General features: G+C 35.8%; 1 long non-coding RNA gene across 2 annotated transcripts in view; it reads right to left on the reverse strand.

Moving 5' to 3' along the window:
- Window positions 1-7,418: 7,418 nt before the first annotated feature.
- LOC122679038 overlaps window positions 7,419-16,598 on the reverse strand; it is a 37,418-nt gene continuing 28,238 nt past the window's right edge. Inside the window, exons 3-5 of one of the 2 annotated variants that reach the window (XR_006336321.1) lie at window positions 12,471-12,511; window positions 10,306-10,340; window positions 7,419-7,451 (exon numbers count right to left, since the gene is read on the reverse strand). This is a non-coding gene — a long non-coding RNA (uncharacterized LOC122679038). Of the gene's footprint in view, window positions 7,455-10,305; window positions 10,341-12,470; window positions 12,512-16,598 lie in introns of both variants that reach the window. The other variant, XR_006336318.1, reaches the window with a different exon arrangement.

Raw genomic sequence — 16,598 nt, forward strand, 5'->3', positions numbered from 1 at the left:
GCTTATAACATAGCTTTTAACTCATATATCTTCCTAAATCTAGGAAAATTTTCTCATGAAATATATCATCAGGGCATGTATGCAAATGTTCTATATATTATTTTGAATAAAAATCACACTTTTGCACATTCTACAATGGCAAGAGCTAAGACATCCTGACAAATCACAAACACAGTCCCTTGAAACAGGTCAGTGTTGACAATAAAAGAATCGACCTGCTGAGTTAAAAGAGTTAATTTTTCAGATACTTCTTTTATCATAACTACAAGGAAACTATATATATACTTGAATAGTTTAAGAAGATACTATTCAAATTTTTCATTTCACACATGCTTTACTTTAAAAATTTTGCACACAACTATGCTATTTTATGGCTTTCCCTAGTGGCTAAGTGGTAATTAATCTGCTTGAGATGCAGAAGACGCAGGAGAAGCAGGTTCCATCTATGGGTCAGGAAGATCTCCTGGAGAAGGGCATGGCAACCCACTCCAGGATTCTTGCCTGGAGTATCCCATGGGCAGAGGAGACTAGAGGGCTACTAGTTCATACGGTCACAAAGAGTCGGACCCAACTGAAGCAATTGCACACACACATGATCTTTTACATCCAAATATGGGGACTTCCCTGGTGGCTCAGATAGTAAAGAATCTGCCTGCAATGCAGGAGACTCAGGTTCCATGCCTAGGTCTGGAAGATACTCTGGAGAAGGGAATGGCTACCCACTCCAGTATTCTTACCTGGAGAATTCCAAGGACAGAGGAACCTGGCAGTCTACAGTCCATGGTATCACGAAGAGTTGGATATAACTGAACTATCTTTTAAACAATAATATTCTATTAATAAGGGCAAGTTTCACCATGGAAATAGGTATTTTTAGACATTTGAAATTCTGAATGTACAGAAATGAATACCATCAGTTTACTTCAATTGATTGAGGGAGTGAATCTTGAAGTTTACATGTATTGAATAATTAATCTTGACAATAGCATTGAATATAATTAATCACAGAGAGGTGACTGAAAATGTTAACTCTAATCTATAGTTTATTAATCTATAAATATTTAGAAATTAAAATCTCTGTTTTAGCAGGGAAAATAATTTATAACTATATCATAAATGTCTATATACCATTTATTCTGTCCCTCCTTGGTCCTGGCATCGTGTCCTTCCCTACCCAGCAGACATGCATGGCTGACCACATCAGTGCTCTTGGGACACCCTCCTACACTGTTATCACCAAGCCTGCAGATTAATCTCAAATTTTGCTCTTGAGGAAAAGAAATAGTTGATGAGGTATCATGCAAGTAGGCAGGATCAATCACTGAAGATGGGGGGGTGTCCACATTTTTCTCAATATCCTACAGGTTGTCAAAAATATAACAAGCTTAAATTGTAACTCATAATCCTTAACTCCCCAAAGCTTACCACCGATAAAGCTAATTCTTAGCTAATCCAAGTTTAATAAGTTTCTCAGTTTTTGATCACTACAGACCTTGATACAACTCATCACTAATTGATTTTACCTTCTAAATATATATCCAGCATATGCCCTTTCTCTACCCCTACTACCCACACCTTGAGTTCACACTATACCATCTCTTCCTGAGTCACTAGGTTTCTGAGTATAATTTCAGCTTTTATTTAAATTTTCATTTTGTATTGGTGTATAGGTGATTAACAATGTTGTGTTAGTTTTAGATGTACAGCAAAGTGATTGAGTTATACATATACACGTATTTATTCTTTTTTCAATTATTTTCCCATTTAGGTTATTATAGAGTATTGAGCGGGCTTCCCAGGTGGCTCAGCAGAAAATAATTCACCTGTAATGCAAGAGACCAGGGTTATATCTCTGGGTTGGGGAGATTCCCTGGAGAAGGCAATGGCGATCCACCCCAGTATTCTTGCCTGGGAAATCCCCTGGACTGAGGACCCTGGCGGGCTACAACTGATGGGGTCACAAAGATTTGAACACGACTTGGCAACTAAACAGCAGGAGCAGCAGAGTATTGAGCAGAGTTCTCTGTGCTATAAAGTGCCTATTGATAATGAAATGTAATGTTAAATGTAAGCTTTTTTAAAAAATACAAATAAGATTATGATATTTCAGTTATTAAAGCACTCTTAAAATTCCCCATTAATATAATAATACCAAATTTCTTAAGATGGTAAAAATATTAGAACAAACATCAAATTTCTTAGGATGGAAATTTAGAATAAATACCAAATTTCTTAGGATGGAAAAATCTATGACTTAATCTGTAAATTGTCATAGTTAACTTAACTTATGGGTTCAGTTAACCAGGAAGATGGGGCTTCTCTGGTGGCTCAGACAGACAGTAAAGAATTTGCCTATAATGTGGGAGACCCTGGTTCAATCCCTGGGTCGGAAAGATCCCCTGGAGAAGCAAATGGCAATCCACTCCTGTATTCTTGCTTGTAGAATTCTATGGACAGAAAAGCCTGGTGGACTCCAGTCCATGGGATTGCAGAGTTGGATGCATCTGAATGACTAATGCATACAACGTATAAGTTAAATTGCTTAATTTTCCTGAACTATGTTTACTAATTTAGTAATATAGAACTCTGTGACCTCATCCACACATACTATTATTCTGTACTTTCATTTATATTTTGCTCAACACCTAGAATTCCTGCTCCAAAACCTTTTGTTTAGTTATGACTCACTAACAGGCATCTTTGCTCGTAGAATATCTTCCTCCCCATGTTTGTCCTATTTCACTGATTCCGTAGTTCATCACTCTTTTCTTTAACACTCATCATATATTTTAAATTATTAATTTATCCTTTGCCTAGACTTAGAGTCTTTGAGAACAGAAACTTTGTGGTAATTATTATGCTTTGTGGCCATTTTTGACCCTAGAGTCATTTACACCCAAGAAGTGGTTGAACCAAAATCTAATACACCAGTCATCATTCTTTTCAAAGTTTCGTGTGTTTCCTATGTGTTTACTTTATTGTCAATAATTGGTGCTAAATTTGCTTGAGTTGCAAGAATGTAAAATAGAGACACATTGCCAGTGTTATGCAGAATTATCACTAATACTATTGAGTGAATAGTTCATATTTTATCTTTGAGCAAATAATTCATATTTGCTTTTGAAATTCCTTTTCACATAACCCTTCTGACATTTATCCCATTAGCTCATCAATTTAGAGTGTAGATTTTTGTTTTTGTCCTTTTAGAGTATAAGCTCTGCAATCAGGGGGAGAGTGCATGTCTTATAGACTGTTCCATTTCCAGTGTCTAGAGCTGAACTTGGCACATGATTTCTGCTCAGTAGATATTTTTTGAAATGTATCAAATCTATTACAATAATACAATTGGGAAACACTGATGGACTGAATGCCATGATTTTTCTCTAGTCTTGCAGAGGGTATGTTGCTTCTTTCTCCAGTTTGCAGAGGATGTTCTGATCTTGTCTGTAGGGGAGGCCATGGGGCAACAGGGAGCCGCAGCAGTATCACCTCAGGTTTGGTGTTGTGTTTCCTCAATTCCTTTTATATTCTTCTAATTCCCTCCAATTACATTAGAACACAGTTAACTCACATACAGAAGTTAAATTTTATTCATTTTTTCTTTCTTTTCACTTTTTTCATGGCAGGTAATTCCCTACCAAAAGAAAAGTTATTATCTGTGGGAATGAGTTTGTAGCTTTTAGTTTTCAGCACATGTAAAAACATTCATATTGCCAGCTGGCTTTTTTACTTAATTTCACAGTCAAAATTTATGAAATGTAGCTTTGAATATTATGTAGTAGCAGATACCTGCAACTGTATACATATCTGCTAATCCTATAACTATTAACAGCAATCTGTTTTCTAGTATAAATTATTCTTTATTAAAGCTTGTTGTTTATCATTGTGATTACATTAGTTTGGGATGTTAATAGATTTTATCTCTTTATATTTGCTGCATCATAAATACTGCTTAAGGTAATTACAAACCTTTGGTTTCTGAGTTGGAAGAGTTCTGAAGACATTTTTGAGATTTTAAACAGCTAAGTGATATAGCTGCAATTTCTGCAACAGGAATTTTTTTTTTAATTCACTTAGTTGCTTCTATAATTTTTATTCAGTGTTGGTATTTGAAAGATAGCCAAGACAAAGTAAACATTTTCTGAGAATAATAAAATGGTATTTTTCACATGCCATAATGACAGAATTAAGTATTTGTGTATTTAATATATGTAGTCACAATCAGAGTGCACCTTTCCTTGAAGAAACAGCACAACACAACATTTCTTGTATTCTTATTTTTCTCATTCTAGTTAGAAAAATCTGTTATCTAGACTTCTGTTTCACGTACTTAAATTTTAATTTTATCCATTGTTTTTAATTTGCATATCAAATTATAAAATGAGATAAATGAAAAACACTATAGAAAGCAAAAATTTTAAAAAGTGAAAAAAATATACTTACCTTTAAATTAAAAAATAAATAAATGTATACCAGATTTAGGGCGTTCTTCTGTGCCTTTGGTACATTCTCAGTTGGGCTTCCCAGGTGACGCTAGTGGTCAAGAACCCACCTTTCAATGCAGGAGATGTAAGAGATGCCAATTAGATCCCTGGATGAGGAAGATCCCCTGGAAGAGGGCATGGAAACCCACTTCTGTGTTCATGCCTGGAGAATTCTATGGACAAAGGAGCCTGGCGGGCTACAGTCCATAGGGTCGCACAGAGTCGTACATGACTGAAGTAACTTAGCAGGCAGGCACGCTTTCTAATTTACATAGCAGACCCTCATGTAACAACAATTATCTGTTACTGGCTAGAAAAAGATGCTTTTTAGATGAGTGAGCGAATCTATATACAGTTACTAATTCTGTATGTCATTTTAAACATGAATACCCAAGATGACTATAACATCGCTACAAACAATAACCAATGTCTTATAATGGTCTTTATAGGTTACATTTTCCATGGGAATGAAACTTATTAGATGACAAGAACCTTAGCCCTGCTTTCTACTGTCTCATTCAGGGATTTAGCATATAGGTCACCACAGAAACATCATTCCCCAGTTCAAACTCATAAGTAGAGCTCCATATATGCAGTAGATGTATGCCCTCTGATTTCCTATAATTTCTGTCTTTTTTTTTGGTGGTAAAGTCATCATGTATTAATCTATAACAAATTCAGGGAGTTTTGTTTGGCTTATTTAAAAACAGTTTCTTCCAAACTCCTGTAAAAATAGAGACTATAAACTAGTTAGCATGGATTGCCCATGGCAGCACATTTTTTTAATGAAAATTTTCATTGTCAATGGATTTTATGCAGAGCCTTTAGAGGTTGTTCAAATCACCAGCAGTCAATTTAACCATGCTAATCTTTATACCTGAGGGCCTAATTCTTGGAAAAGCTCTTGGCATGTTTTCATAGACTACTCATAATAATTATATGGATGAACTGTGGATTTTAGTTGTCTGTATTATAATCACCTCATTTTATGTTTTGGAAGACGGAAAGTTACTTTCCTCCAGTTACACACCATGTACCCACACACAAATAGCCATAATCTTTTGGAAGAAGGTTCTAAGCATCCATCTAAAATGAAGTATTTCTTTGTAAAGATAATATTAAAAATAGAATGTGTATACATTTGAACTAAACTGGTACAACTATAAACTTGTGCTCTATTTGACCATTTTCCACAATTGTTTACGGTTTTATAAGACATACATAGTTACCATAGCAACAACTCAGAATAAGCAAGGTTTAAAACTTATTCTACTCCATCAAAGAAAACCACTTTAACAAAGTGTGTGGCACACATTATAGGTTGAAGTTGAGTTTTTATCTTATTTTTTCTGGTAATTCTGTTCCACAAATCATAGCTGGTCTGTTAAAATTTATTATCTTGAAAGGAAAATATAGGCCAATCGTTAAGTAGTTTAACCAAAAAGAATAGACTTAAACCACTTTATACAAATAGTTCCCCAGAGTGCTGGAGCTGCTGTTCAGGGAAAAAGTTGTTATAACCTCTATGATTGTGTTTTTTCTTATCATTCCCTAATTGTTACAATGGAATATTAAATTTGCTTCAAGTCTAAATCCATGATTTATTATCATTAATATTTTTGTTTCTAGGAGACACAAAACTAGATTCATTATTTAACTTTTTAAATCCATAGAATTTTGGCCCAAGTACTTTTCAAGGAATGGAGAGTTCCTAAGGAAAAAACAAAACAAAACACGTATATACCTTTAAAAAAATAAGAATCTGGCAACCTTTTTCATCTTCTTCCTTTTATAAAATGAAAAGGTACATTGGCTTGGAGATACTTTTTTTTTAAATTGTTTTTTCTTATTGTTAATCTTCATATTAATACACACACTTTAAATATTTACTTTTGCATATGTATTTGAGTTCACTCCTCATTTGGTTAATAATTCATGATGAATTGCATTCAGAGAGCATAGTACAAGAGTATTTACTTTTATAGGACCTAGAAAATATTTAGTTGTGGATAATGCATTAGTTAATTACATTGATGTAAAAAAAAAACAAATTATTATTATTAAAAGAGTACAAAAAAAAAAAAAAGAGTACAATGCACAGCCACAAACAAAGACATATAAAATGGAATCTCTGACCACAGGATTTTATAAGAAGGCAGGCAAAATAAGGCAATCTGATATGTTTACCAAAACTAAAAGTCTAAAATGGTGTGTACTAAAAATTATATGAGTAAGATAGTCCATAAGCGCTATTGGTAGGAAGAAAAGAATCTTTCCTCAAGAAAGTGTGAGCATGCCAGGCAACATAACCTGCAGGTGTGATTGTCCTAATCTCCAAGAGTGTGTGGGATTTGGTTGTGCAGTTGTTGGTAATTCTGGCTAAACATTATAATCAACTGGTGAACTTCAAACAAACAAACATAAGATCCATCCCATAGCAATAAAATAATGCAATAAATCTGGAACCCATGCAAAGGCAGTTTTTAGGGTCCCTAATTAATGATAACATGCAACTCATGTTAAGGACCACAGAGATAAGCATATAAAGTGAGCACATTCTTGAAGAGAGGAAAATATATTTAGTGCACTTTAACATTGAAAAGTTACAGTGAAGTATCCAAAGTATCCTAAGAAAAGATAGATTAATTTTGAAAATGAAGATAGGGTACTAAAAATATTTATTCAAAAAACCAGATTTTCAGGAAGGTTGACAAATAACAAAAGGAAAAAGGAAAAGGAGGATGAACACAAAATGTCAATTAGTCATAAGCGTAAGTGCATGTTTACTTGCTGAGTAGTGTCCAACTCTTTGTGACCTCATGGACAGTGACTCACCAGTCTCCTCCTCTGTCCATGGGATTTTTTTTCAGGCAAGAATACTGGAGTAGGTTGCCAATTCCTCCTCCAAGGGATCTTCCTGACCCAGGAATTGAACCCGTGTCTCTTGCATTGCAGGCAGATTTTTACCTGCTGAGTCATCAAGGAAACCCAATTAGTTATATATCATATCATATATAATGTTTTGATTGCTACTTTGTATTTTATATAATAAACTGAAATTTTGTGAAATTCTATCTTGATTCAGCTGTTTGCATTTAGCCGAACATGGCATTCAATATTCTTTTTCATATCTCCATAATGACTTACTGGGACACTGTTCCACAGTGTTCTAGTAACACAGAATGCTGATATTCTTAAAGAAAAATTATTCTTTCACAAGACATACCTTAGAAATATCTTAGCTGGATTCTAAAATTTTACTGTTTGGCACTTGAATGAACTGGCTGGCTACATGGACGTTTATTATATTCATAGCCTGGTTTTCTTCAGAGCTCTCCTAAAATAGACATAAAATAGCTATGTAGCCAGGACCTCTTTAAGAAGAGGGCAATGACCTCTTCCATTTGAGAGCCACTTAGCAAATCTCTCCATTCTGATCAAGAGTCACTTAGTTATTAGTTAACATACAGCCTACTTCCTGCTGAATAGTGGGGATGTTTTCCCTTTAGTGAGTATAAAATATTCAATGTAATACATATCACCCAGTTCTGATAGAACAAAGGACATTCAGTACAAGCATGTGAAATATCCAAATAGGTCCTAAAAATCCTCTGTGAAATTAATCTGATATTCAGGGATGTCAAAGCACTTCAGATTGAAATCAGTTTATGTGCATCCATTTGCTCAAGGACTTTTTTTTAATATCAGACATATTATGTTGCTATACTTATTGTTTTAAAATATTTCATTTGCTACTGTGCCTACTCTTTATTAATAAGTTGGTTTAGAGTGATGTAGCCTGATCCAAACCATAAAAGAACCATAAATTGACATTTTATGACAGGAAACAATATTTCTGTATACTGTATTTCTTGTTTGTGCTCATTCAAATTTGGTGATGGTCAGTGGCCTTAATGTATTTTATATACACATATATGCACAATATGGTAGACTTTTAACATTATCTTTTAAATAAATAACATTCTTTTTAAGTTGAAGGTAATTTTATTGGTTTAGTTCTACTGCTGGATTGCCTAAGGAATGTGTCCTTCATTTGAATGTTTAAAAGCATGAAGAGATTGGATTTTCAGTGGTTAATTGCAAAGAATATGACAGCTTAAGCATTACAGTCAAAGATCTTATACTTGTTTATGAAAATCTAAATTCAAAATCTTTGCTTCCTTAATCTCTGTCAGTAATAGCTAATTATTAGCATGAAACATTAAAGAAGGATATGTGATTTGACCAGTTAATTGATTTCTAGGATCTTTAATTTCATCTTTATCCTTACTCTTTCAAAGATTTCCTTCACCTTGTATAAGTTTCAACAGCACATAAAAAAGCAATATGTTGCTTACTTTAAAGACAATTATTTCAGTAAAACAATGTTAAGGCTTTGTGGACCCAGAATCCGGGCCACATGTTATCACTTTGAATCCAATTTAGACAAGTTTGACTAATATCCTGCCTAAAAGAACTATAAATATTAAACTGTGACTAAAAGCCCTTTGTGATGCTCCGGTCTCCTCTTCAGCTCCTTTCTCCCCTTCAGTTAATTTGCCATGCTTTACATCTGGCAGGTGACTTGATCCATGATCCACCAGATAATTCCCAGTTCTTCAAACTCGGGACAGTGATTTTTTGTCATGCATAATCACAGTTCATAGTTACTTTCAGTCTTTCTTCAAAATATTACTAAGCATTTTAAAGACTATCATCCCTGTTTAAAATATCCTAATCTTATATTTTTTTATTGTATAAACTTGATTCTCTTCATTTGACGAGAGCAGACTGTCAAAATAGGAGTTAAATGTGTGCCTCCATTCTCAGAAGAACAAGGAGGGGCTGACTTTTGACCCTTACATAGAATGTTGAGTAATTTTATCTCAATTGTGCATATGGCAAAAATAAGTAACTGGATATCAGAGAATGTGATATGTTGCAAGACTCAAAAAGTTTCAGCTGATGTTTTCTGGTAGAATGCATCTTCTTGAGGCTAGACTATTGGTGAAGGCATTGTATAAAAGTTAAAGTTCTAAGTGAAATTTCCAACTCCCTTTTCTGAAAGGCATTAATTTATGGTATTGGTGCATTGGATATTTTAGGGTTTGCCATCAACATTATCACAAAAAATAAATATTTCAAGTTATTTCAAGTTATCAAAAATTTTTTCTACAATTTTTTCCCCTACAATTTCTACACTTCTTTTGCCAAAGCCCATTTTTAAAAACTTGGAGCATTTAGCCTTAAGATGCATATTGACACAATTCCCTCTTGTTTACTTGTCAGTTCAGTTATTTATCCTTTTCGTAGTTAATGCAACCCCAATCCAAACGATAAGTATTACCATTTCTTTTCTAAAATCTTGATGCCTCAACAGACTGCAATATCAAAATAACTGCTGGCATTATAGGTAAGTTAATGCTGAAATATATTGCTGATTCTGGCGAACCTCAGCTTCATTGTTTAATTTAAAGATATGTGATCATTTATCCATTTTTTGAGAAGACTGAGCTATTGAATTTGGCATATAAGTATAGCTATTTTCTCCGGTAATTCTACCAAAAAAATTAAAAGAGGTACAAGCTTTGCTTAGTGGTAAGAGTGTAATTTAATATAAAACTTTTAATCTTCTTGGTTTTCTTTGTGATATGACTCTGGATTTTTGGAGAAAGCCTCCCTTGATCTATTTCGAGCAACGAAGGCATCTAGATCAGTAGCCCTTAAGGAACACCCACATTTTTCAGATCATCAAAAGGTACACATCAGTGTGTGAACGTATCCCCTCCAAAGAACAAAGGGGAAGTTCTACAGAGCTCACCTGATTGTAGCAGATCTGAAGGACAGCATTTGACCCTGTTTGAAAAAAAGAGAGAGAGAGAGAAAGCAAAGAAACAGGAAAGTTGAATAAATAAAATACCACTATCAAACTGCAAAATTTTTCCCGATTGATGGATGCAATGCATTGACTCTGTGTGTGTGTGTGTGTGTGTGTGTGAGTGTGATATTTGACCTATCCTGAAAGGAACATAAAATATCCCAAGTTCATCTATAAACTCTGTAGTTTTGTGACTGCCACAAGGTTCCACTTGTGTCATTAAATTTACTGAAAGTGTTGAAGGAAAGAAAACTCAAGGGGACCACAGATGTTTGCAGTTTTCAATCTGCAGGCTGTTATTTAACACATACATGATTTTAGTTGATGATTTCTTTTCATAGATACTTTCACTCAGTACTGTATATAATTAGAAGAAGATTTGTAATTCCTCTGACCTGTTTTGGGTTAGATCAAGTGTGGATGGTCTATATTTCTATTGTTGGTCTTTGCATTAGATGATTTTCTCCTATAATTTTCTCTACGTTTTCATTTCTCCTATCTGATTAGTCCCTTACCATCAACCTTAGTTAATATCATTGCTTTGAGGGAAATGTCCTAATTACCTAGTACACAGCACATATTGGATAAGTTAACATTTTAGGTACACAGTTATAATAGACATTAGAGGACACTTTCAATTGCTATAAAAAGTTAAAACTGATCCTTAAATATACTGATCTTTTAATGGATCATATTCAAAAAATTTTGAAAGATTTGGTGCAACTATTTTATATTTTGATATAGGAGCCTTTCCTAAGTAAACCTATTAGAAGAAACATATAAAACAGAAAAAAAGGGGGGAAATGCCTAACTGAATTTTTCAGTGAGAACATATGAGACTATTCAATAAAATTAATTTACCAAAATGATTACTTCTTAGCATATGTGGACATTGATTTGAGGAATCTAGGTTAAAAACTGATAAATAGCAGTTTAGTCTTGCATATTCAAGTTGATGGTTAATTTCAGTGACCCTCTTTACTTGAATTCACTGGAAACAATTGATTTAAATGAAGTGAGCCAATAGATAGTTAATGACCTTTCTTACAGTCAGAGAATAGGATTTCCAAATGTCTAGTCAAGGATAACATTAATTTCTTTAACATACATTTTTAGTTTAATGTGTTCTCTTTTATTATGGAAAGAGAGACTCTTTACAAAATAGGTAACTTCAAAATTTTTCTATTTTTAATTTTAAACAGTGATCTTACAAACCAAAAATAGTTTTAGCACTAAATTTGAGGCATCAGTGAAAATGACATGCAAGAACAGTGAGAGGGAAACCTGAGACTTTGAAAACAGAGAAATACAACCAGGGAGCATGTGTTTGACAAAAATCCATAGGAACTGGAGGTTTCACATTTCACTCAATTCCATTATATTCAGCAAACCTTTGTGAAACTCTATACTGTGTGAGATACAAAGGTAGCTGTCAGAGTCACCATTTTTGAAATTTACCTCTTGTGGATGGTATTTGAAGGGGGAGGTACTGGGAAGTAACAGCTCATCACCACCGCACCCACTAGAATGAAGGGACACATAGGTACTTTTACTGTATCTTTTGCAGGACTAAAATATTAAGATGTCTATTCTGCATCTTACAACATGAACAAGGCAAGTGTTTTGAATGAATGGAGTAAGTAGCTGCCTACCTGGTATCCCCAACTTAATATCCTTTGGGAGCAAGTCAAGTATCACTAATGTTTAAAGCGGCCAGCTAGAGCATCGTGCATGCATGCTAAGTTGCTTCAGGCATGGCTGACTCTTTGCGGCACTATGGACTGCAGCCCTCCAGGCTCCTCTGTTCATGGGAGTCTCCAGGCAAGTATACTGGAGTGGGTTGCCATGCCCTCCTCCAGGGGATCTTCCCAACCTAGGGACTGAACCCACGTCTTATATGTCTTCTGTATTAGCAGGCGGGTTCTTTACCACTAGCGCCACCTGGGAAATCCCTAGAAGATCATAAACATGGAAAAATCAGGCTTCTGTTCTTCACTCCTGTCTGGCTTATTCTAAGATGTGATCTTTGGACAAGTCATACATAAACTCTTTAGGTCTTGGCTTTCTGATTTTGTAAGCTTAAAGTATAAGCTATTGATTTTACTCACCTGCATTTGAACTGCAAAGTATATGGTTTCTTTGGTTTATTCTAGAGAAAAAGATATAAATTCAAGGTCACTTTCAAGACGATCTTCAAATATCCAATGAGTTGCATTTGAAGGACAATTGAGAGAGCATCAGACTGAGAGATCATTGAGCATGGGTGGAGAATAAGAATGAGAAAGAAGCCTTTCTAAGATAGAACTGTGAAAATGGAGAACTGAAGCCTTGAAAGAATGGGGAAATTTTAGCGAGTTCTATAGGTTGAGCTTATTGAGGCATCTCAGGCCTAAATGAACATGACTCATATTGATAAAGGCAGGAATAATTATATAACAAAAATTCAACTTGCTTTTAAGTAGTGCAAATGAACAGAAGGAAATCTGATTGCAGCATAGTCAATATATACTACAGGATAACTTGGAGTTGTGTGGTAGTTTGAGCATTCTTTGGCATTGCCTTTCTTTGGGATTAGAATGAAAACTGACCTTTTCCAGTCCCATGGCCACTGCTGAGTTTTCCAAATTTGACGCATATTGAGTGCAGTACTTTCACAGCATCATCTTCTAGGATTTGAAATAGCTCAACTGGAATTCCATTACCTCCACTAGCTTTGTTCGTAGTGATGCTTTCTAAGGCCCACTTGACTTCACATTCCAGGATGTCTGGCTCTAGGTGAGTGATCACACCATTGTGGCTATCTGGGCCATGACGATCTTTTTTGTATAGTTCTTCTGTGTATTCTTGTCACCTCTTCTTAATGTCTTCTGCTTATGTTATGTCCATACCATTTCTGTCCTTTATTGAGCCCATCTTTGCATGAAATCTTCCCTTGGTATCTCTAATTTTCTTAAAGAGATCTCTAGTCTTTCCCATTCTATTGTTTTCCTCTATTTCTTTGTGCTGTTCATTGAGAAAGGCTTTCTTATCTCTCCTGGCTATTCTTTGGAACTCTGCATTCAAATGGATATATGTTTCCTTTTCTCCTTTGCCTTTAGCTTAGCATAGATGTTCAAGCTGGACTTAAAAAAGGCAGAGCAACCAGAGATCAAATTGCCAACATCTGTTAGATCATAGAAAAAGCAAGAGAGTTCCAGAAAAACATTTATTTCTTCTTTATTGACTATGCCAAAGCCTTTGACTATGTGGATCGCAACAAACTGTGGAAAATTCTTAAAGAGATGGGAATACCAGTCCATCTGACCTGCTTCCTGAGAAATCTGTATGCAGGTCAAGAAGCAACAGTTAGAACTGGACATGGAATAACAGACTGGTTCCAAATCAGGAAAGGAATACGTCAAGGCTGTATATAGTCTCCCTGCTTATTTAACTCATATGCGGAGTACATCAAGTGAAATGACAGGCTGGATGAAGCACAAGCGGGAATCAAGATTGCTGGGAGAAGTACTAACAACCTCTGATATGCAGATGACACCACCCTTATGGCAGAAAGTGAAGAGGAATAAAGAGCCTCTTGATGAAAGTGAAAGAGGAGAGTGAAAATGCTGCCTTAAAACTCAATATTCAGAAAACTAAGATCATGGCATTTGGTCCCATACACTCATGGCAAATAGATTGGGAAACAATGAAAATGGTGACAGACTTTATTTTTCGGGGCTCCAAAATCACTGCAGATGGTGACTGCAGCCATGGAATTAAAAGATGCTTGCCCCTTGGAAGAAAAGCTATGACCAACCTAGGCAGCATATTAAAAAGCAGAGACATTACTTTCCCAACAAAGATCTGTCTAGTCAAAGCTATGGTTTTTCCAGTAGTCTTGTATGGATGTGAGAGTTGGACTATAAAGAAAGCTGAGCAGCAAAGAATTCAAAAGCAAAAGAGAAGACTCTTTAGAGTTCCTTGGACTGCAAGGAGATCCAATCAGTCCATCCTAAAGGAAATCTGTCCTGAATATTCATTGGAAGGACTGATGCTGAAGCTAAAGCTCCAATACTTTGGCCACTTGATATAAAGAAAAGACTCATTGGAAAAGACCCTGATGTTGGGAAAGATTGAAAGCCGGAGAAGGGGACGACAGAGGATGAGACGGTTGGATGGCATCACTGACTTGATGGACACGAGTTTGACTAAGCTCCGGGAGTTGGTGATAGACAGGGAAGCCTGGCGTGCTGCAGTCCATGGGGTCACAAAGAGTCGGACATGAATGAGTGACTAAACTGAACTGAACTTGGAGTTGAAGCTAATCAAATGGAATACCAAGAGAGGGGCAAAGATTTTCTAGAGGAAGTCTAAATTCTTCCAATTTGCATGATCTCATTGGGAGTTTTAATAAAAATTCTACTAGTGTTGATTTATTCATATAACTTTACATTAAAAAAAAAAAGCTCATTTGTGTGTGCACACTGAGGTCTGGCTTTTTGCGATCCCGTGGACTGTATCCTGTCCATGGAATTTTCCAGGCAAGGATACTGGAGTAAGCTGCTATTTCCTACTTCAGGGGGTCTTCCCTACTCAGGAATCAAACCCATGTCTCTTCTGTCTCCTGCATTGGCAGGCGGATTCTTTACACTTGACCACCTGGGAAGCCCACGCCTTGAAAATGAAACAAACTAAGGATAAGCTTCACATTTTATTATGACAATATAATAAAAATGAATTTTCCCCCAATTGGATGATGTAATATCTAGCACTGATGAGGTAACGTAGATTTCCCTAATATGTAGCTTAAATAGCAGTAGTTCTTCAGTGATGAACAATTTTGTTTGCCTTGTTCTTTGACAGTTTTTCATTTTACCCATGCCTAAAACACTTTCTATGTGAAAGTATAAAACACTTTTTAAAAAATATTTAATATGTTGGCAATGAGAACAAGCCTATTAGAAATGATAGAACATTGGAGTCAAGAAACCCCACACTCTTCAATTACTAGAATAGAGGTGAAAGCTGCCTTTATTTTAGAACTTGAGCAGACATTGCATATAGGACAGTTGCTTCAGAGGTACTTAAGTGGTTGCCTTTGGTGACCTTACTTTCAGTTATTCAAGTGATGAAATGTACTTGTTTATCTAGAAGCAGGTAAAAGGAAATTCCCGAATGAAACCAGACCCATATTCTTCCCATTCCTTGGTGGTCTCACCAATCTGTTTCACCTGCAACTAAGAGTTTCTTAAGGCTTATGTGATTGTTAAAAAATTAAGCTAATTCAACCAATTATTAGCCTTTATGAATTCCAGATTCTTTAATTGCATAAATGAAATTAACAGCTCAGAAAGAATGAGGCTTTTCATAAATCACTTAGACAACATTTTTCTCAGTACATTCATTCATGAAAAGAGTATGTTATGACAGAGAGTCTTCGCTTGACCCAACTTTATTCAGACTCTTGGAACTTCTCCTGACTCATCTGTGCTCTGCTTTGTAAAAGTCTAGTTTTATCAAGAACTCTGCTAAGTTAAACAGTATTCACCACCCTGATGCTTGATTCATTTTCTCATGTTTCACCATCTTCCAGGTGATGTTTGTTCATTTTGACCTGCCGTCAGCAAACAGCTTCTTTGGTTGGTTTAGATAGAATCCCTCTTGCCTCTGTTGTCTCCTCTTAGTAATTTTCTATCCTCCAACCCTCCCACTTTTACATGCTATAAATTTCCACTTGTTCATGCTTTATTCAAAACTGGACCTGATTTTATTCTAAGGTCTCTTTTCTCTACTGCAATCAATCAATTAATTCAGTCACTCAGTCATGTCCGACTCTGCAACCCCATGAATCGCAGCACGCCAGGCCTCCCTGTCCATCACCAACTCCCAGAGTTTACTCAAACTCTGCCCATCGAGTCAGTGATGCCATCCAGCCATCTCATCCTCTGTCGTCCCCTTCTCCTTCTGCTCCCAATCCCTCCCAGCATCAGGGTCTTTTCAATGAGTCAACTCTTCACATGAGGTGGCCAAAGTATTGGAGTTTCACCTTCAGCATCAGTCCTTCCAATGAACACCCAGGACTGATCTCCTTTAGGATGGACTGATTGGATCTCCTTGCAGTCCAAGGGACTCTCAAGAGTCTTCTCCAACACCACAGTTCAAAAACGTCAATTTTTGGCACTCAGCTTTCTTCACAGTCCAACTCTTACATCCATACATGACCACTGGAAAAACCATAGCCTTGACTAGACGGACCT

The sequence above is a fragment of the Cervus elaphus genome, chromosome 21 (assembly GCF_910594005.1).
Source record: "Cervus elaphus chromosome 21, mCerEla1.1, whole genome shotgun sequence".
Taxonomy (NCBI): Eukaryota; Metazoa; Chordata; class Mammalia; order Artiodactyla; family Cervidae; genus Cervus; species Cervus elaphus.